A 21818-nucleotide genomic window follows, 5' to 3' on the forward strand; every position below is an offset into this window, starting at 1 on the left:
AGTTAATTCTTTTCAGTAATGTCCCCTGTTCTCTGGAAAAGATTTGCTCCAGAAGCTCATATCAGGCCCTCCTTTCTGCCACAGTATTTTCCATTTCAAAATGGAACTGTTGAGGAGAGCTTTTAAAGCAACATCTTATTTTTGGGAGACGGTACAGCATAATTTTGGTATTTTAGTTGTAACTTTATGTAATTTTTACTTCATATTTTACTGTGTGTGGTTATATCATACACCACTAGGAGTCTGTTGTGAGTGTGGCAGCAAAAAATTAAAGCAAATAAATAAATGTAAATAAAATAAAACATAAATAATAGAGCCATTTCATGTCTATCACTTCCTTTTAAAAACAGTAATTCAGTGTAAAGTGGGGCTTTCTTCACAGTAACAATGAAGAAAATTGATCTGTAAGAATTCTGATATAATCCAATATTTATTTCATTTTTTTCTGTTAGGCAGTTGCTGTAGCCAGAATTCCTGTTGCTTCTTTATAGCCTTAGAAGACATGGAACCAGCTGTAAACCTCAGATAAGAGACATCTGGGATTAAGCAAGCAACAGAAAGCAAACTGTAGAGAAAGTTTGTAGGCACATCAAGTACAAGTACAGATATATACAAATGCTATTATTTAGACAAATTCATCCATCCTAAACTGCTGGCACTTATCAAGGTAAACTCTGGATGTAGGATTCAGTAACATCTAAAACAGAATAGGCATTCTGGTGGCCATGAGCTCTGATCTGCCCACAGACATTGGGAAATGAATAATATTAATTTCCCTACTCCATATGACCTCATAGGTTTCAGATTCTTTTAATAAAAAAGCATTTGGGAGCCAATGTGTTGCAAACTAAAGAGCCACCATCATCTTTATTTCTAAGAATGCCACCTTGGATCCCACGTTGGCCATAGTAATGCTTTAAAAATATACTATTAATAATAATTTTAAAAATACTGTGCCAGCATCCCTGTACTTTGGAAGCATGCCTTCCTGTCAAGGGAAAAAACAAAGGCACACTGCAGTGGTGCAGAGCATCCTGGATGGCTAGAAGGTGTGGCAAAAGTCAAGGTCATCAGTTCACCTTTCAGGGAATGGGCATTTTGTGCTTGGCCATACCCACCATGGCAGCTTTTTTGTTCATCATTGAATTCCATCCATGGCTGCCATTTTGTGAGCGAACTTGTGACGTATTCTCAACATTATAAATGTGACACCACCCCCCTTCACGGCCCCCAACAATTGCCTTTCTCATCTCCAAAACCTGATCTCAACCATGTTTCCAACCTGTGTTTAGTTTTAATGAATGTGAAAGCGATGCTTACAAATTCCTGGCTATAAAATGCAAGTGCAGGACTCACCATTTACAGTCTGGAGTTTAAAGACCAAATATAACATTCTATTCAGATGAATGCAACATTGCCCTTGAAATTCCTGTGGAAGGAGAAAGGGAGTAATCAAAATCTGAGAGATGCTGGAGAAAGAAGGTGTTTAATCCTTTCTCTGTCTGCTGTTTCCATACTCAAGTCACCCGTTCACATGCAGTGTCTTTGCACTTGCCTGATTTCAAATGCCAGTTGACCCTTTCATCCAGGAAGAGGGTGGGCAGAGGGTAATTTATTACTCAACACCCCCCTTTCCCAATTCCAGCTACCCTTCTAAAAGTAGCTTTTGTTACATAAAGTGAGCCACCTAATGATCATTGGTAGAACGCTGAGATTTTTGGATGAGGATTAAGGATACCCTGGCTTACATCCCCATGGAACTGGCTAGATGACCTCTAGACAGTCATTCACTTTTGCAGCCTAGACCCTCTTACAGGGTTATGGTGAGGGTAAAATAGAAGGGAATCATGCATGCTCGATATATAAATCCATTCTCCAGCAGCAACAGGAACTATCAAGTGCCTTGTCCGTGCATCTGTATGTAACGTTTATTTTCATTCTAATAAATATTTCAGTCCCCAACACCCTGTCAAGTGAACCAACGGAGTCTATAAAATTTGAGAAAAGAGAAGGCTGCAATGTTTTCAGGCTCAGATGTTGGCTGAATGGGCAGCGCTGAAAAACTCCCACTGCAACAAGAATAAGGGAGAGGAACACAATATCTTCTTTGCTTTCTGCCTTGCAACTGACCTTAAGGGCAGGCAGCAATTGTCTGAAAATGGCTTCATCACCAGACTCCGAAAGCTGGCTTTTGATAAGAAAGTTTAGAAGGAGCTCGCCTTAAAATATGGACAGCCGAGTTTCTGCTCCAGTGCTTTGCAGCCAGGGTCTGAATGGTTACAAAGGGGGAATGGGCAAAGGCAGGGGGGAGAGCTCCAAAAATAAGTTTTAATTACTATACAGTAAGACCCTTTGTCCAGCAAATAGATTAGATAATATCACCGATAACCTTTGCGGCATTAGTTCTCACATTACACTGTGCCATTCTCCTGAGCTAAGGACATTTTTGGAGGTGAGTCACGCCATTTGCAATGAAATAATAATGTTATGAGGCCCTTACCAAAGCTCAGATGAGATTCTTCTGTTTGACTACCTCCTCAGTCCTGGCCTTGAGCCAGGAGGGCTCATCTGCAAAGCTGGAGAGGGATGAGTGAAACCAGTCTTGCCTTCTGCCAAGTCCAGCTCATGGCCTCTGTTTACTAGGAGTGGTGAAGTCGGTGTGCTACCTCAGCACCTCATGAGAACTAGACTGGGAATATCTTGCCCAATGTCCTTTGTGCCATCATAGTTAAAGATGACACTCTGAGGAAGTAGAGTGTAAAAACTGGCTATGAAATCAATTCAGCAATAAAAATAATAGCAACAACAGCTCACTATCTTTATTGACTCTGCCCTTCCTCCTACTTGTTCTCCCTCAAAAAGGGGCATGATTAGGAGATGTGGACCAGTGCTGAGTACATTAAAAAAATATTCAGCATGTATCAGTTTTAAGTGCTGCTAAGGAACTGTGCCCCCACCAAGTTTTCTTTGGAGCAAAAATGTTAAAGAAAGCCAGCAATTTGATTTTCTGCTTTGTTGAAAACAGACTTTGAAAAAAGATCTCATATTCTATTGTCAGTAGTGGGAACTAGAGGAAATAAAGCCCCTGGTCTGTTTTTTGGCATAGGGTTCATTTCATGTCTTGGACAAATTGATAAAGGTTGACATGGACCGGTAATTCACTCAAAGCCAGTGAGAAATTGATCCAATTCTAGTGCTGTACAACACTGTTCTCTGCTTTTCAAATGTGAGCAGCAAATTTTAGTCAAAGTGTACAGCTTAACAGAGTTTTACATTGTGAATGCAGGTTTCTCTTAGAAGACTTTTCTTTCAAGAACAAAAGATTTATTTCAAACTAGGGCCCAACAAAGAGCTATATGGTTAGATTCCAACCCTGTAGTTGAAAGATTTTGTGGGAAGATTTCAATTCAGCTGACTTTCTCCATTGGCTAAACAGGGAACAGGTCAGTCAACATAAAGATTAGAGCAATGGAAGTGATGGTGCTTGGCTGCAGGTAGAGGAAAGAATTGACCAAAAAGTCCACCTGCTTTTCTCCACTTCTACCAGCAGCAGGAATGGTCTAAAAAGGAAATCTGGATGCAATCCCCTGACATTAATTGGGAGGGAGGAATTCTCCCTAGGAGTCTGCCATTGTTCATGAAATGAAGTTCTACTCCTCACCTGAATTAGACTGTACCACCTCAAATGGCAGGCTGGGGTTCATCCATACAGAAGTCCAACATGTTAAAGGAAATGCTGAATTCACTAGAAGCCTCTTCTCCAATATCTCATCTTCTGGGAGTAAAGAAGCATATTTATGGAGTAGCACTAACCACAGGTAAGTGGATACTCCATGTGCAGTCCGAGATGGCTCAGTTGGGGCTCAGGTTTACTATTGCCAGACACAGGCAATCAGATATACAAAATCCCTTACCATTGGTCAGACTGGCTGAAGATGATGAAAGTTAAAGTCCAAAACTTCTGGAGAACACTAGGCAGTCTGCTTTTGAACTATTGTGTAGGTCACTTTTTCCCAAAAGGTTTCCTAGCTTTATTTAGCCTGTTGAATTTTTCTAATTATAGAACTTTTTTCTGGAGTAGATCATATTTTCGATACAGGTAGTCCTCAACTTACAACCACAATAGAGACCAGAAAATTTGTCATTAAGAAATGTAGTCATTAAGTGAGACATCACGTGACCACACCCAATTTTATGACCTTTTTTGCTATGGTCGTTAAGCGAATCACATGGTTGTTAAGCAAATCCAGCTTCCCCCATTGATTTTGCTTGTTGGAAGCTGGCAATAGCGATCATGTGGCCCCAGGATTCTGCAACCGTCATAAATACATGCCGGTTGCCAAGTCCCTGAATTTTGGTCACATGACCATGGGGACAGTGCAACAGTTGTAAGTACAAAGACCAGTCATAAGTCACTTTTTCCAGTGCTGTCATAACTGAACAATTGCTAAATGAATGGTTGTAAGTCGAGGACTATATGTGTGTTTTGGGACTAGCTGAACTGTCACTTATAGGAGAGTATTTGTGAATGCATATAGAGATAGCAATAGAACAAGAGGGAGTGCATGTGTTCAGTGTCAAATGTCAGATTAATACTGGAAAAGAAGAAATCAAAATGTTGTACTTTAATCAGTTGGCAGATAATTCCCATCCATGATAAGTTTCATTCCCAAGCTGACATGTTTTCAAATGTTAATGTTCTCTGGAGGAATAAACTACATTCTAATGATAGAAATAATAGCTTCCAAGCTGAGTGTTCTGCATAATCTAGTTCCAAACCCTTGGCATTCAACATATATAGCTATTAGGTTTTACTTTCCACCAAAAGAAGTAATTACAGCTGTATAGTGGAGGGAAAAAAATTATAGGAAAAAAGGGAATTATGAAGAAGATCTGAGTCATGAAGGAAACAGGCTATTTCATCAGTGAGGAACAATGGATAATCAAGGACAGTACATAATGTGGTTTGTACATTATGAATACTCACATATTAATTGGAGCATGGTGCATTCTGGGATGCTTTATTAAGTCACCCCCATGGTCAGCTGCACAATGAGTATCTGAGCTTCGCCTTTGATCACTCTCTCTTTCTCTCTCTCTTTACCCAGCTTTTGGGGTGAGAAAATGAAAAATAGATAAAAAAGAACAAAAGGAAGTAGCTTCACAGGAAAGGATGAATTCTGTGTCAGATAATGAAAATCTCAGATGAGATTCCACAATCAAAAATCCACTATCTTCTCTGGGCTCCTAAACTATCAATTTGGTTCCATACCTTTGGCAATCCAGAAGACGTAGAAGACTGTACTTTACTCTTTCACTGCCCAAACTGTTAGACTAATCGATGTTTTGAATGGTCTATGTACCCAGAACTTTATTTCCCTGGATCATAGATTCCCTGAGGATGTGAATCTATGTTAAAGAATGTCAGGAACAAGGGTGTGGGATCTGTTGTTTCAAGCTGGCCAAGTCAAAGAGGCCAGATTGCACAGTTCTTTATTTGGAGCCTTGAATGATCCTTTCAGCTGTTATCAGCTGTACACCTTCTATCTCACCCACAGAAATCCAAGGCCCTGAATGGGAGGTGGCTGCAGCAATACAGAGATCATCTATACCATGACCATAGAAGGAGGAGGAGGAGGAGGAGGAGGAGGAGGGAGGGAGGGAGGGAGGGAGATCAAACCAGTATGGAGACATAGCAGTGATGAATAGTCTTCCTGATTTTAGACAGCTGGATTACTTTGTCAGTCCTGGAATGTCTTTGATAAAACTTAGTTGTGCATTGTCTGTGGTCTTATCTGAAGCAGCAGTTCAGAGCCTCAGTTAGCATCTCTGACCTGGGCTACTTACGGCAATGTAACGGGTCTGCCTTGGAAAAACTTCCATGGGTAGGAAATGTAGCCTCCTGGATGCTAATGGGGACCAGTGAGTCCGAGCATGTGATGCCACTTTTGTGCCAGTGGCAGCTTCTGAATTTCTGAGCTTGATTCCAAGTGCTGATTGAGATGAAATAGAAGGCTGTTGTGTTACAAGAATGCAACATTCCCTTACCAGAAAGGCAGGAAGAAATCTTAAAGAATTTAGAGTGAGAGAGGAGAGAAGACGTTAAGAGTTGGGTTAGGAAACAACCAATGTACATAAAAGAGAAGGGAAAATAGTACTAGAAAACATTGAAATTCCATATCAAAATCATTGTGTAATTAAGCACTTTCTCCACTTGAAGCTTTTAATAACCTGTTTGTTTTGTCAGAGGCTGTCTTTATATCCCTGCCTGTGAAATCATATAGGATGACATGCATGAGGACAGGGTCTTCTCAGTACAGGCCCACAGTTGCCAGACTTTTTCCTGGGAGACTGTTCTTCTGGCCCTTTCAAAGACAACATTCGAAAAGGGACACAATTTTTTTTTAAAAAAAATACATACTGTGTTTTCTTTCTATGTATGGTGCAGCCTAAAGCAATTCTTCTTTCATCTCTCTTTTAATCTGTCTACCTCATGCTTAAATATGTTAATATTCCATTCCTTATTTCATTTTATGTCTATTGCTTAGTGAAGATTTGATTGCATAAAGCAACTAAGCAACTAAGAAGCATTTTAATTAACTAATTAATTAATTAGAAAAAGTACAAGCAAATACATTCACCCAATTAACATCATGATTATTTTGATTCTCCATCAGGTGGCTCTCTCCAGATCCTCTTAATGACCTGCAGTAGGAAAGGGATCTTCAAAAGCACCCGAAGCTTGGATCTATAGAGGGATCAGTTCAACAAAGAAAAGGGATCTGTTCCTTTTCAAGGCTGCAGAAAGGAACATTAAATTTGAACTGACACCGTATTTTAATGATAAAAATGAACTTTGCCAAGCTTCTTGTGCTGCACAAAATGTAATGCCTGTACTTCTCGCATCTCTATTCTAGGTGTCACTTCTGTATAGCCAGTCTTATTTTCTTTGTGAAAATAATAACTAATAACATTTGATCCTGCCAATGACCCTCTTGTATTACAGTTCAGATGTCCCTTCTGAAGTGCCGCTTTGCAATCAGACACGGAAAACATATGCTATTAATTTAGCAATTTTGTAAATTTAGAAATACAAATTATATTGTTTTCAGCCCAAATAATGAGCTACCAATTATTCTGCCAAAGAGATTGACTTGCACTTCTTGATAATTTTTCTTCCCATTGGTCATTGTTTTTTTAGTTATTAACAAGGTTACAGTTGGTCTTTCTTGACCAAAAACTTTTTGCCAGAGTTGCTGCTTAAGCTTTAAAAAAAAAAAAACCCTTTAAACTAAATACCTTCTGAAATCCCTTTGAAATTAAATCTTACCCCTCTTATAAGTAGAACATTTTTCTGCAATTATGTGAATGTCACATTTTGCAACACCAAGGTTTTTAAAACCCAGCTTGTAGCCAAAAGACTTTCCCTATCTCTAACACACAGTTTAATAAAAGATCCTTCTGAGTCATTAACCTTTGTAAATGAATTTATGTTAGGGAATATTCTACACAGAATTAAAACGGTAAAGTTCAGTGGTCTTTCTCATGGTACTTCAAAAGAAAAAAAGTAGATATAAAAATCACATAAAATGTTTATCTCAGCCCTTCCCAACTTAATAGAAGACATGTTCCAGTAGTAATCAGTCAAGCAATTTGGGGGTGAGATGCCGGGGGGAACTCTTTCTCAGTGATCTTCAGCTGTGCCTCTCTGGGTTGGAGTTTTTGCAACCTTATTTCCCCCCTCCCACCTTCACTTCAACATGTTAACTTTTGTTTTTATGAAATGTTATCATGCAAGTTGTTCCTTTTAGATTTTGGCTTAAAATGTAATCCTTTCTGGATCTTCTCTACTGATGAAGAAACAGAATATAAATATCAAAATATGAATGGCTGCCTCCTCCTCATGGCATTCACTCCCAGTACACTGTTCTTATGCTGTCTTCGGATTGCATAAGGTTCCATAAGCCTATTCCTGCAAACGTGGTCCAGACATGAATCCTAGGTGAGAAAGGAGAATAGAAAGCTAGCTATCAGTCACCCAATAATTATCCTATGGGCTCATCCATACACCCTTCCTGCCCTGGAGCTAAGATGGCCTCTTGACATTTGTTGAGGATATATCCTCACAATGAGACTTCATCGCCTTGCCAGCATGCCTCTGAGTAAGGCCATGAGAAAGATGATCTGCTGGGAAACAAGTGTTTTCCTTCCTCTACCTGAACATTCTGTGTCATCTGGAGGAGGAGCCTGAGAGAGGTCTGCAACCTACAGGGTCCACTTGGTCTGCTGCAGGACCACTCCCTTGGATCCAGACACTCCAGGGCTCTGTTGCCTCCATGGCCATTTCTTCTTTGACTGCCAGAGAGACCAGGACTTCTGTTCAGCCAAAGCCTTTTTCCTAGGATCAGGGGCATATCAACCTCAAGGAACATTTTTCACAAAGTTGCTATTTCCACCAGTAATCCTCATGCAGCAGGCCATTGCTTCCCAACACAACATACTTCCATTCCTCATCTCCCTTGCACTCCCCACTTCATTTCTCTCCTACCTGCCAACTGCATATCCTTCACCTTCCCTTCTGCTGTCCCCTTGGCTGACCCTTTTTTCCCCCCTGCAATTCCCTTCCTACTGCCCTTGGGAGAATTCATGCTTGGCCTGAATGCTTGCTGCTGTCAAGAGTAGTAGCAATGCTGTCTGCCAAGTTGGGGGCGGTGGGGGGGGGGGAGGCAGCAAAGAGAAATATGAAGACCCTGAGTTGCAACCCAATGAGATGGCAACAATTATAGGCTGACTTCTTCAGATAATCTCAGTAAGCATGGAGATTCACATAGAAAGACATACTCTCTCAAATTAATTCATATTCTTGTTTACTAGGATTGTAATCGGTAACTATCTCTTAAGAGTTCCAGCACAAAATCTTGATCCATCCACCAAATTTAAGTAAAGCAACACAAGCTTAGCATAATCATCTTCAATGAAAGACAATTTATTCTGAAATCATTCCAACTGCAAACAGAAGGTTATTGCTGCATCCTATAAATACTGCAACAAGAAGAATGTAATTAATTACAAAAAGACCTAAAGGAATGATGAAGAACAGTGTTTCTCAACCTTGGCAACTTTAAGATGTGTGGACTTCAGCTCCCAGAATTCCCCAGCCAGCCATAGGTTTATGGAACACTGGGAGTTGAAGTCCACACATCTTCAAGTTCCCAAGGTTGAGAAACACTGCACTAAAACCTAGATAGAAGATGAAAATTTATCTGGGAAGGCAGCCTACTGACTTTTAAAGGAGATACAGGGTCTTGTCATAAGAAATTAATCTGAAAATTCAGAATGGGGAATCTGTGGTTCCAGAGATGTTCAGCTATAGATTTTTCTTCTTGTATATAATTTTATTAAAAGTGTTAAAAACAAAGTTAAAAACTAATACAAACTAATATAGAGTAAGGAAGAAAAAAGAAAAAGAAAAATCACAGTGCTAAAGTGTAAGAAAGAAAAAAAAGAAAAAGAAAAGAAAAGAAAAAGAAAAGAAAAGAAAAGAAAAAGATACAAAGAAGTGGCTTCCAATCTTATTTACAACAGTTATAAGTACAATTATAAATTTACCTCTTTCTCTAAAGTTACATCATGACTGTCTTCTTTCTATAATCTGTCTAATCATCAAAACCATTAATCTTAAACTCATTTTTTTCTGTTCTATGCAAAAAGTTCATAAGGGATTTCCAGTCACCAATAAATGTAGATATTGTCTTTTTTCTGATCAAACAAGTCAGTTTGGCCATCTCAGCAAGTTCTATCATCTTCACCAGCCATTCCTTCATTGTAGGTACTGCCAAATCTTTCCATCTTTATGCATACAATAATCTCACTGTGGTTATCACATAGAGCTATAGATCTCATAACAAAACCAGATCTATGAGAAATTGAGTCCCAACTGGAAGGCAGCAAATTCCTTCAGAAAAGTCTGTGGGGTGCGAAGTGGATATGCATTTATTTAATGATTATTGAAGGTATTTCCTGCCTTTCTTCTGTGAGGTCAAGGCTCTCCACAACAACAAATCTGTCAAGCAGATTAGGCTAAGAGAAGGATCCTCAATGAGACACATTGTCACATGGAGCCAGGAATGTGGTATTCCCAGTCCAAGTCCAACACCTTGACTGGTTCACCGGTGTGGGTGGCGCTCATAAACTTTAAAAGGTGGCCAAGAGTCTTCCCTGCTTTTCATATTTGCCCATGCGAGCATGCAAGATGGTATGATAACATGATTAGTGGCAACGTTGCTGAGGAAAAAGCTTCTGTGTTTCATAGAGCTCTGCACTGCTGTAAACAGACTGAGATAGGAAAGCACACCAAAATATAGAGGCCATTTCATAAAGTTTATAATGTAAGTGTAATTTCTGTCTGCCCTCTATAATTGATAAGGGTTTTTTTCTATATTTTAATAAAAATCAGAACAAAAATTTGCCAGAACAGAAATCTATCCCTAAAAATGGACAGTGAAAGAAATCCTTGATCTCCTAAGACCTAGCTGTTTTAAAGGCTTTGTTTTTACAAAGAAAAACATGCATTTTTTTTAAACTATGACAACTGATGCCTTTTCCACTAATGTTTTTTTTTTTTTCTGCTATGGGAACAAAACAGCTTGTGGATAAGTATTTTGTCTGGAAATACTTTTGTCTGAGTAATGAACGTTAAGTATCCCATTCTGCCATGGTCTGCTTCAATACAAAATCTTCCAGTCTTCAGTACAAACTCTTCCAATTCCATGAAATAAAGACAAATGAAAATCCTATCAGGAGACAGCCCACCGTTTGCCTCCCTTTCTCACATCTCATTCTGCTGCCAAATGATACCTTGTGTTTGTCACAGGCCACAGCTCTCTCTTGCACTGCTATTAATTTTAATTAATGTTCAAAGTGATCCATTTCTATGGCAAGCAGAAATGTTTCGTTATACAACTACCTCAGATGGAGTCAAACTTTCTTGAGGTGGTGAATACATTAGAATGGGGAGAGCATGCAAACAAAATAACTGACACAGGGAAACTGGCCTCTGCTCAAAATATAAAATTGAATATTAAGAAAATATTCCTAACATCAACAGCAGTTTAGCAGTGAAACCCACAGAAATGGTGGGCTCCCTTTTGCCAGATATATTCGAGTGAAGGCTAAAGAGTTGTCTGTCAGGGATGATTAAATTTGGATTCCTGCACTGAGCTGGAGGTTGGACTCATTGGCATAGACGGGTCCTTGCAACTCTGTGATTCTAAGGTTTTATGAAAATGGCTGACATGGGGAAGGTTGGTTGTAAACAAAATGGCTGACTTTTTTTATAGAATGGCTTGGAAATAATCCTAGCCCCAAAACAGGTCAATTGTAGGCTCTGCCACAAAGAGATTTACCATCCTTTCATGATCAAATATATTTTGTCACTACAAATAAATAAAATATATGCTTCATCTCCTTTTGTTGCCTCAGCTTAACCATTTTCTTCTTCATATTGCACAAATCTTATAAAAGTACCTGATACGGTCAAGCAAAATTTTTTTAAATGTGCTATATGTAGCAAGAAAGAAATATGTTTTATTTTCTCCAAGGCAATAGATGCAAGATTCTCCCCCTGCTCCCACAAGAATATTCTAAGCATCCCCTTTCTTTACTGCTAATAAAGATAAAACAACCATAAAAAATAATTACATCTGCGACAAAGTACAATAAAGGCCAGATCCTCAGCTGCCATAAATCAGCATAAAGCCATTAGCTTTCAGGGAATTATGTTGTTGATTTACATCTGATGAGGATCAGATACTACAGCTTTAAGGACTTATCTCCCTAATCATTAAAGACAGCTAGAAAATTATATTTAGCCCCAACCAGCAAGCTTACCTTGTGTCATTGGGCTGTATTTGTAAATTTCCTGAACTCATCCATCATTGAGATTTCATTAACTTCTAATCAAAATTATATAACTTGAACTATGGGTGGCAAGCTTCTGACAATAGATTGAAATCTCCCCACCTTACTTTAGTGGGCCTGGAAAGGTCTACATGCACATACCTCATGCCTGATGATAGTAACCACTAATTCACCCAGGGAACTCACTGCCATGAGAAGCAGCCGGAAGGAATCCTTGTTCACATAGGGATACAGCAAATTCAAGAAAGAATTCCTCACACAGCTGCTACTGCAAAGCTTTGGTTTGTTGTAGTAGTAGTTGTTGTTGCTGTTGTTTAACTAATAGTCCACCTTGACTTGAAGGCTGACAAAAATACTAATAATCCTCTAGCTAACTCATCTCTTTTTACTTAAAAAAAAAAAGGATTTCTGTCTTTCCACTTGAAGAAAAACCCACCAGTGAATACAAGACTGAGGACAGATCACTGTGAGCTTTCAGGCACAAACAAGTCGTGCATATAAAGGAGAACTCAATGCTAGGATGTCTGGGGAGAGTTTAGCATTTGAAATCTCATTTAATCGAGAGCAACCTCTTCCTATGTTAAACATAGGGTAAATGACAGATTAACTCTAAGTTTAGAGTTCAAGAATGTGAAAAATCTTGCAAAATAGGACCCTTTAGGAAACTTGATTTCTTCCACCTTCCAGTCCTTTCATAACTTTGCAAAGATAAAAACTAGATTTTGTTTAATTGAAGCTGCAATGTTCAGATTTGAGTTACAATCCTGGAAAGTACATTAAAATCTTGGGCATGCTCATTGCAACCCACATGTTGTTTCAGCCCTGAGGATTTGTAAAGTTATAGAAGAATAAGCAAACAAAGAATTAACCTCCTTGGTCCTCTAGTTATCTGCTGATGGGCACCATCAGCAAGCAAGTTCTTGTGCTGGGTGGTAGGTCAGTCCCAGACTGGATAGGATCCAAAATTCAGTTTCATGTCAACAGATTGCCCTGAACATAAAGCAATAACTAAGGGATCAAGAACATGATTACAGTCTCAAATTCACTGCTTTCAGGTATAGTGACAACCACCAATTTAGCAGCTTTTAAAACAGATCTAGACAGTTTTCTAGAGAATGTGCTATCATGACTACTGTTCTTGATAGTTGCACCTTAGCTCCAAAATCAAAAACACAATACTTTAAACGCCAGTTGCTACAGTATTGGTGGAAGAAAATTATAGATTAGGCCTTTGTCCTGATTCAGGAAAATTCTTGACCTGTGTCTGAGCAGTTTTATTCTTCTTTCAGATGCCACAAAAAAAGATGCAAAAACGAAACAAAGAAAAGAAAACCCAACCCATGAATCATATCACTAAAGGTTAGGACTTTACTGTTTCCAAGTGTGTGCTTTTGGCTGCAACACAAAGCCCTGGAGGGACATTTCCTGTGTTTCTAGTTAACATTCCAGTCCTTGTAACCTGCAGATAACTTTGCTATGCCTCACTTTGCAAAGCTCGTAACAATCTGAGCTACACTTCCCCTCTGCTATTGCCTTTGTTTAATCTGTATTCTTATTTCCATTTATTATTCCTCATGATGGGAACAATCTAACAGGTTCTGAAGAGCCAGTAGAAGATTTCTGCTCATTTCAGTAGGCTGCAAACCTCACATGGAGCTTTCCTGATCCAGATGGCCACAGAATAAAAGGACATTACATTATTAAAACTAAAATCCTGCATCATGTTTCAGGAGTGTCAAATACTACATTTGTGATGCAGGAAAGTGCCTTATTTATCTCTCTCATTCACTCAGGGATCTACATTCTGACTGGCATCAACTCTCCTGATTTTCCATCAAAATGCTGTTTCCTACAGGGAGTGGCAACAGGGATTGATTCAGCCCACATTCCCTTTTGTGTGGGGTTCCTCAGGCACCGACACTTTCCCTGTTTCTATTTAACCTCTATATGAGGCCACTAGGTGAGGTCATCCAACAGCATGGGGTGAGGTATCATCAGTATGCTGATGATACTCAGTTCTACATCTCTGCCCAGGGCCAACCAAGTGATGCTGTAGAGGTTCTGTCTTAGTGTCTGGAGGTTGTGGGGGTCTATATGGGGGAAAAACAGGCTTCAGCTCAACCCTGGGAAGACTGACTGGCTGTGGGTGTTAGGGCTTCTGGTTCCAGAGATTTGCTATCTTTAGTTGTGGATGCACTACCCGAGACAGAAGCAGTGCACAACGTGGGGGTCCTTCTGGATTCACAGCTGCTGTTCAAGCAGCACGTGGCAGCCATGACCAGGAGAGCTTTTGCACAGCTTCATGTTATGTGCCAGTTGTGTCCCTTCCTGGACTAGGAGGTACTGAGCATGGTCATTAATGATTTGGCCATCTCCCATTTAGACTACTGTGATGCACTCTACATGGAGGTGCCCTTGAAAAACATCCAGAAGCTGCAGTTGATCCAGAATGGGATGTTGCAAGCAATTATGGGTATATGTAGATATACCTTTGCTTTGTGAGCTGTACGGGCTCCTGGGTGCAATTTAAGGTGCTGGTTGTCACCTATAAAGCCCTTCATGGCATGGGACCAGGTTATTTGAGGGACTGCCTTTCTCCATCTGTCTCTATCCATCCCATCAGTTCTGGCAGCAGGTGCACGTACTAGGTCCCATCAATTAGAAGATACCATCTTGCAGAACCTAGGAAGCGTACCTTTTCAGTTGCAGCATCTGCCCTCTGGAGCACCATACCACCCAACATTAGGTTAGCCCCAACCCTGTTGGCTTTTCAGAAAGCCATTAAGTCCTCCCAGGCATGGAGGTTGGTAAGTCAGTTGAACCTAGATAAATTAATTGCTGGTTTCCTCAGTTGCCATAGGATATTTTTCCTATGGTTATTCGGATGTGAGGGTGATCTGGCTGTGACATCTGTCACCCTATTGATCGCCAGGGTTGATTCGGCTGATCTGGCTGGCTAGGCAGGTGTCCCCTTCCTCCCTCACCGCTCCATGTGCATCCCTCCCGAAGCTGCATGCTCGGTGGAAGAGGACGACCATCCCAGATAGAAGGAGTGTACCGATCTTCGGTCAAGGGTATACGATAGCTGTGCTCCCCTGCTAGAACCTATGGTTATTGATTTTATTTTGCTGGTTGTATGGTTTTTAAATTTTGTTAGCTGCCCAGAGTTCCATTTGCATGGCAGGTGGCTAGATAAATCAATAAAATAAAATAAAATAAAATAAAATAAAATAAAATAAAATAAAAAGAGATACCCACAGCTGCCGACTGACCTACTCATCTTTTGGCATTTCTGTTGATGGTTTTAGACAAAGGTCTTTTTTTCACGCTTTTTAAAGCTGCATAGCAAATACCTCTGGTATATCTGCAATGTACTTCTGTCACGAATGATGCAAAGCTGAACTTAAGGGGGATTTAGAAGTAGCATCCCCAAAAGCCTTCTGCAATATATTTGAGTAAAAATGAAATCTGGCATTCAAATCTTTAATGTAAGATTTCCACCCTTGATATATCCTGTGGTCTTCTTTTTCTTTGAATTGAATTATCCAGTGAGAAGTTACAGAGCCGATGATGCTCTGTTTCCAAGACTGTTGGTTCACTGTAGCCATCCTAAACTGTGATGGGGCATAATGTAAATTCTGAGTGCAAAACAAATGCCTACAACCAAGAATGTGTTTACTGCCTTGAAAAAAATGTGGTGGGTTTCAGTACTTTCTATTTTGTGGATCTGCTGTCCTTACTCCTTTCTCATCTATAAAACGGAATGCATTCTGTACTCGAATGGGCTTTTAAAAACTATTCGCACATTATGTTCCAGGACTGAGTCCTGACACTGAAATACACCTGAAGTGTACTAGGGGGTACATCACCAATTAAAATGGGCATCGCTATTCAGTATAAACAACCCATGGTTTTGACAAATTTGAGTCTCTGGGAATATTTTGGATCGACTCCAAAATTCATTGGCTTAAAGGAGCTGCAGGAGCACATATCATAAGCTTAATCTTTCTTCATTTGGAAAAAGTATTGGAGTTTCCAAGTTTAAAATTATGGGAAGATTTACATATCTACCCATATTTTAATGTCCTTTATATTAATGTATTTGTGGTCCATATGTGAAACTCATACATTAATCCAGTTTTTACATTGTCTCTAAACTTTAGAAATGTTCCCAGGCTAATCCTGTAGCCAAGGTAGCAGTACCTAAAGAATTCCACGGCAGTGCATGGATGAAACCCAACCTTCCCAGATATAAAGGCAACACATAACAGGAGACTCATTCTTTTGGAATCAGGCATCTCTCCCAGATGACCTTGGTAAAGAAAGGGAGCTGTAGCCAATAAGTTTTTTTTGTTTGTTTGTTTAAGAAAAAAATAAAATGGTAATTACGTGCTATGTTGGTTGATCTTCATTTCTCTCTTTTTGTTGGTTGGTTCCTGAATTGGAGGGGGGGGGGTTATGTTTTGGTAGGACTATTATAAGCTACTTGACCAACTTTGGAAGCTAGACTTTTGGTGTTTGGAATACTGAAGTTCATGGCATAAACAGAAAGCATTCTCCTTGGAAGAAATCCCTTGTAACCTTATCTGAATAAACTGTGTTGAAATGGAGATCTTAAAAGCGACATAGTCTTCTGATAATCTGCTGAGATAAAGTTCACTGATACTCACTGGATAGCTTAGTTTTATTTTTGCACTGTGTCTCTGGGAAATGACAGGCACAGGATTACATTACTTTGTACACAGAACCCTCATTTGAGCTGCATTAAGAAATCTACAACTAAGTCCATCTCAAGACTCCATTCTCCCTTTTACAGACATTTGTTTCTACTCATTGTAGTGGAAATACTACTGATTTGCATCTCTTGGGTGAAAAACATAATAGGGACTTCACTTCTTTTGATATCTTTCCAGAAAACCCATGAAACTGATGACTGTCATATTCAGACCCTCAGTTTAAAATAGGGGTCCCCAAACTTTTCAGCTTATCAACCCTTTCATGAAGTTTCAGATTGTTCATTGACCCCCAAACATGTATTATATGAAAATAATTTAATAAATACTACTTTAACTAATAGTACCACAAATAACAGCAACAATGGATAGTCCCATCAATCCTTGACCACTTTCAGGAACCCTGCTTTAAAGTGTGTCCTTCTACTACCTTTTAGTTCTCTCAGGATAAGGCATCATGTGATTGCTTCAAAAATATCACATAACTCTCTTCTCTACTTCAAGATAAACAATACCAGAATTTACAATGAGCTAGCAACAGGACTTATACCGAATAATTGGTTGCCTGAGATCAAAGTTAAATTGGTACCCTGCTCTATTTCACATCCAGAAGCAGTCCAGATGGGCAGTAGAATTTTACTTCAACCGTGGGATTGTGTCCTCATCTATGTTCAAAAGACAGGATGTTACTTAAAGGACCCAGAGCGAGACATGTGGCACACGCAGCTGTGGCTATCAACACCTCACTGTTACTTCTAGCATTTGTCATCTGAGGGGATCCACTCAGGCTTTGTAGTGGTAGCGACAGTTCATTCTTAATGATAATAAGATCATCCAGGTTTCCACTGATTTTGAAGAGCTCCACATAAGAGTTTTTGTAATGCTGTAATTTCAGTCTTACAATGGTTGAAGAGAGGTCTCATAAAAATTGGGATAAGAGATTTTATATCTGCACTTTTGAGAAGATTTCAGGCTGTTTCTCATTTCTCATTATACTGTATGTCGCAATGTACTCCTTAAGCAGAGAGGTTCTTTCAGTATTGCTACACAAAATAGTAACCGCCAGGAACATGGCCACTGTTGCAATAGTAACAGGCAATTTTCAGAAAGCAATGCAGTAAACACTTTTTTAGGCTATAAACACCACGTAGACAATTCATTTTAGGCGATATTGTAAAAGGTATTTGATCATGAGTTTTGTTGCTGCTGTTGCAGAGAATGTCTAATTTTTGTCCTTTTTGTGGTACTGAACAGTTAAAATGCCGGCTGACTCACAAACTCTCTGGATAGCGATGGGGGAATAAATATGCTCACACAAGGTATGCCCATACTATGAACTTGTGTTGCTTTTATAACACAGTGTTACGGCTTTCCCTAAAGAATTCCAAAAACGTTAACTTGGAGATGGGGAGAGAGTCCAGGCCGCTACCAGTACAACTACAATTCCCAGATTGCAATCAGACAATATTTTAGTTTCTGAAAACTGTGAAGTGCTATCAACCATTTCTTTTTTACAAAGACAGGATGATATAAGAATAAAAAAAACCTAGGGCTATGTGTTAGTGGTATCAGAAGAAATATGACTACACAATATGCCTGTGTGTAAGTAAGAAAATATCCTACTCCATAAGCATTTAAACTGAGCAATGCATTTCCTTCACGGTCTCCTCTCCAATAGAGAAAATGTTCTGAAATGTTCCGAAAAAGTAATGAACTTCCTTCCTTGCCTCTGAGTGTGATGACTATGTCCGTCTCCTCATAATCAAACTTTGCCCTTAAATGTCTAGGGCCATCCCTAAGCTGCTGGGGATAGTCCAGACTATTTGTTGCTAGCTAGCTGCTGTTGTTTTTATTATTAGATTTTTATCCCCCCTTTTTTATATATAACTCAAGGTGGCAAACCTGCCTAATACTCCTGCCTCCTATTTTCCCCAGAACAACAACCCTATGAGGTGGGTTGGGCTGAGAGAGACTGACTGGCCCAAATGTAGGATATTGCATGAGGGAAGATTTCTGTAAAAGGTGGCATACATTGATGCACTGTTTGATCTTTCTGAAAATGTTACAATCCATTCATTTGCAAATGACAAATCTGATGATAATACTGGCCAATTTTATTGTAAACCCCCAGAGAGCTTCAGCTAGTGTGTGTTTTAAAAATTGTAGTCAAATATTATTGTTGGTTGCACAGTCAGCCAGATGTTTAGACTGGATTTGGCATTTTTATCCATATATCAAGTCCTTCCCAAGGACCTGGGATAGGCAGATGTTGTTGTTTTATGGTGTTAAAGGTATCATCACAGGATGTAAGCTGTTCCAAGTAAAGCTGCCTTTTGCAATTGACTGGTGGTGATTTTGTCAGTGCCGATGGTCTTCAAGCGGTGCTCCAGATGTTTTGGGATTGCGCCTATTACTATTGGTACTATCTTAGCTTCCTTTTGCCAGAGTCGTTCTACTTCTATTTGTGGGTCTTTATATTTCGTGATTTTCTCCAGTTCTCTCTCTTCTATTCTGCTGTCTCCAGGTATTGCAATGTCCACTGTCCAGACCTTTTTGTCTTTCTTATCAACAATTGTTAAGTCTGGGGTGTTGTGTGGCAGGTGCTTGTCTGTTTGAATTCTAAAGTCCCAGAGCACTTTAGCTTCTTCATTTTCTGTTACTTTTTGTAACTGTTTTGTGGTCCCACCAGTTCTTGCTTGCAGGCAAGTGGCATTTCTGGCAGATATTCCAATGCACCATTGTTGCTACTTTGTCATGCCGTTGTTTGTAGTCTGTCTGTGTGATCTGCTTGCAGCAGCTGACTAGGTGGTCCACTGTTTCATCAGCTTCTTTGCAGAGGCAGCATTTGCTGTCTGTTGTTGTCTTCTCAATTCTGGCTTTCTATGCCTTTGTCCTTAAGGCTTGGTGTTGTGCAGCCAGAATTAGCCCCTCTGTCTCTTTCTTCAACTTTCCTGCTCTTAGCCATTGCCAGGTCTTCTTGTTATCTGCTTTGCCTGCTAGTTTTTTGTTATGGTTGGTCGCACAGTCAGCCAGATGTTTAGACTGGATTTGGCATTTTTATCCACCTATCGAGTCCTTCCCAAGGACCTGGGACAGGCAGGTGTTGTTTGATGGTGTTAAAGGTATTGTCACAGAATGTTATTATTTATTATTATTATTATTATTATTATTATTATTATTATTATAGTTATTATGTTTGTTCTTGTTGTTATATTATATTTGAAATCTCAATTCTGCCTTGTAGAGAAAAGACAGAATTTAAAAAAAAAACTGTTTGAAACATATTGAATAAAAGAGCTCAGAAACTTTAATTTCAACTATGATCTCATAAAAAATATTATGGGGGTAGGGGAGGAGGTTGCTAGATTTGTAACTATAATGACCTGATAGGCATGGAAAATGCCTGCAGGTATCTCACCTGTTCTAATTATGCACAAATTTTCTTTTTTAGTAAGTGTTCTGTCCCTGTTCTCTTCCCCTGCCTCAATAATCATAAGAGAACCTTTCAGCAACTTGTGAAGCTGCAGCCATGGCCTCAATATTTGGTGTTCCTTTGCTGCCACCCAGTGCAAGATGGATGTATGGAAACTTCACTACTAAGTTATAACACATTTTCATAGTGTTTGATTTTCATATTAACATTTCTCGTCTGGAAAGGCATTTTTTAAAATGAGTTGCCTGCTTTTAAAAAATGCACCTACCGTATGTTTCAAAATTATTTACCATTCCTATTTGAATTACCAGTAGTTATGAGGGAAAATAGAAATATTGGCTGTAAAGGCTCCAGATTTCTTAAGTGTACACAGAAGTAAACACAGGGATAACATTTGCATTTGCTGGGAAGGGTGGGTGAGTTTCTAGGGAGAGGGCTTCTTGTGATACCAGATGGAGCTGTTACAACTTTTCCTACATGAATTTTCTGACAAAGGGGGGAAAGCTGAAGCTATGGAAGGGAAAGAGAAGAGTGTTACAAGTGAAAGATCATGTCTGCCACCTCCCACTCCCCATAACATTTGCAAAAGCTGGGTAAAAATTGAATACATGTTTGTTTGGAAGCCTTCAGTCTTCACAAGGAAAGGACAAAAGTTCTCCACTACAGACCATGAAATGTGCATCTTTGGTCCCATTAAAATGATCCTACGTGAGTTCTACATTTGCCACTAAAGCAAACTGGACCAACTGATGTCTTTCAGATGGTTTGGTCCAGCCAGCATTGCCATAGCAAGGAATTGTGAGTGTTACCAGAGAGGGCTCCCTTGAAAGGAATCTCCCAGTGGGACAATTGAATAGTGGAACTGCCAATGAAAAGTATGGTGATGCAGGACATCTCTTTCCAGTTTATATTCCAGAGGGAGAAGCAACTGAGGAGAAAGACCTTTGGGAGATGTGGGGTGGAAAGACAGGTCTGAGGGAGGCTCAGAGTCATAGCCTAGGAAAACCTCCATCTGTTAGGGAGACACATTTAAGAATGCACAGTAGTTAGTGCCAGGGAAGGCAAGCACTGACAAACTAGAGATACTCTGTAATATTAACTGAAGCTATTGAGAGCCTATTTTAAGTTAGTTTGTAAAGGTGAATTTACTTCTTCATTTAAATATTAACAAAGAGATTGTGCTCTCCTATATCTTCCATTCTGCCTAACCACATTACTTCAAAGACACAAGAAATAGAGGGGGAAAACAAAAGAATTTCTAAACCAGAAAAAGGTTTAGTGGTAGCAGCAAGACAAATAGATCCCTTTAGAGCACTCCCAGAGTTAATGGGGGTTTTCTTCCATTTTGAAAAACAAGAAAATAAGGGAAGGCCACCCATAAAAGTATAGATATGCAACACCCACTTGTAGTTCTCCTAGAGCTAACAGATCTGGGCTGCAAAAATCCAGACTACCACTTCATTCATTCATTCATTCATTCATTCATTCATTCATTCATTCATTCATTCATCCATCCATCCATCCATCCATCCATCCATCCATCCATCCATCCATCCATCCATCCATTCATTCATCTCACTTTTTAATGACTTTTTAATGACTCTGGGTGGCTGACAGATAGTAAAGAAGAAAACAGTACACATGAAAAAATAAGACAGTAGCTGACCAGAAGACCAGTTCAACAAACTGTAAAAGCCAAACTTAAATAATGGGAACTCCACAATGACCCTATC

The 21818-nt window shown here is 39.5% G+C and overlaps 1 long non-coding RNA gene across 1 annotated transcript in view; it reads right to left on the reverse strand.

Moving 5' to 3' along the window:
* The window catches only part of LOC148216986 (uncharacterized), a 35355-nt gene extending 16939 nt beyond the window's left edge, over positions 1-18416 (reverse strand). The window contains exon 1 of the long non-coding RNA XR_015794914.1: positions 1357-18416. This is a non-coding gene — a long non-coding RNA (uncharacterized LOC148216986). The remainder of the gene's footprint in view (positions 1-1356) is intronic.
* Between the last annotated feature and the right edge of the window lie 3402 nt (positions 18417-21818).

This window comes from Python bivittatus, unplaced genomic scaffold (genome assembly GCF_059951505.1).
Source record: "Python bivittatus isolate LINGU-HERP-01145 unplaced genomic scaffold, Pbiv_v1 ctg000020_np1212, whole genome shotgun sequence".
Lineage (NCBI taxonomy): Eukaryota > Metazoa > Chordata > Lepidosauria > Squamata > Pythonidae > Python > Python bivittatus.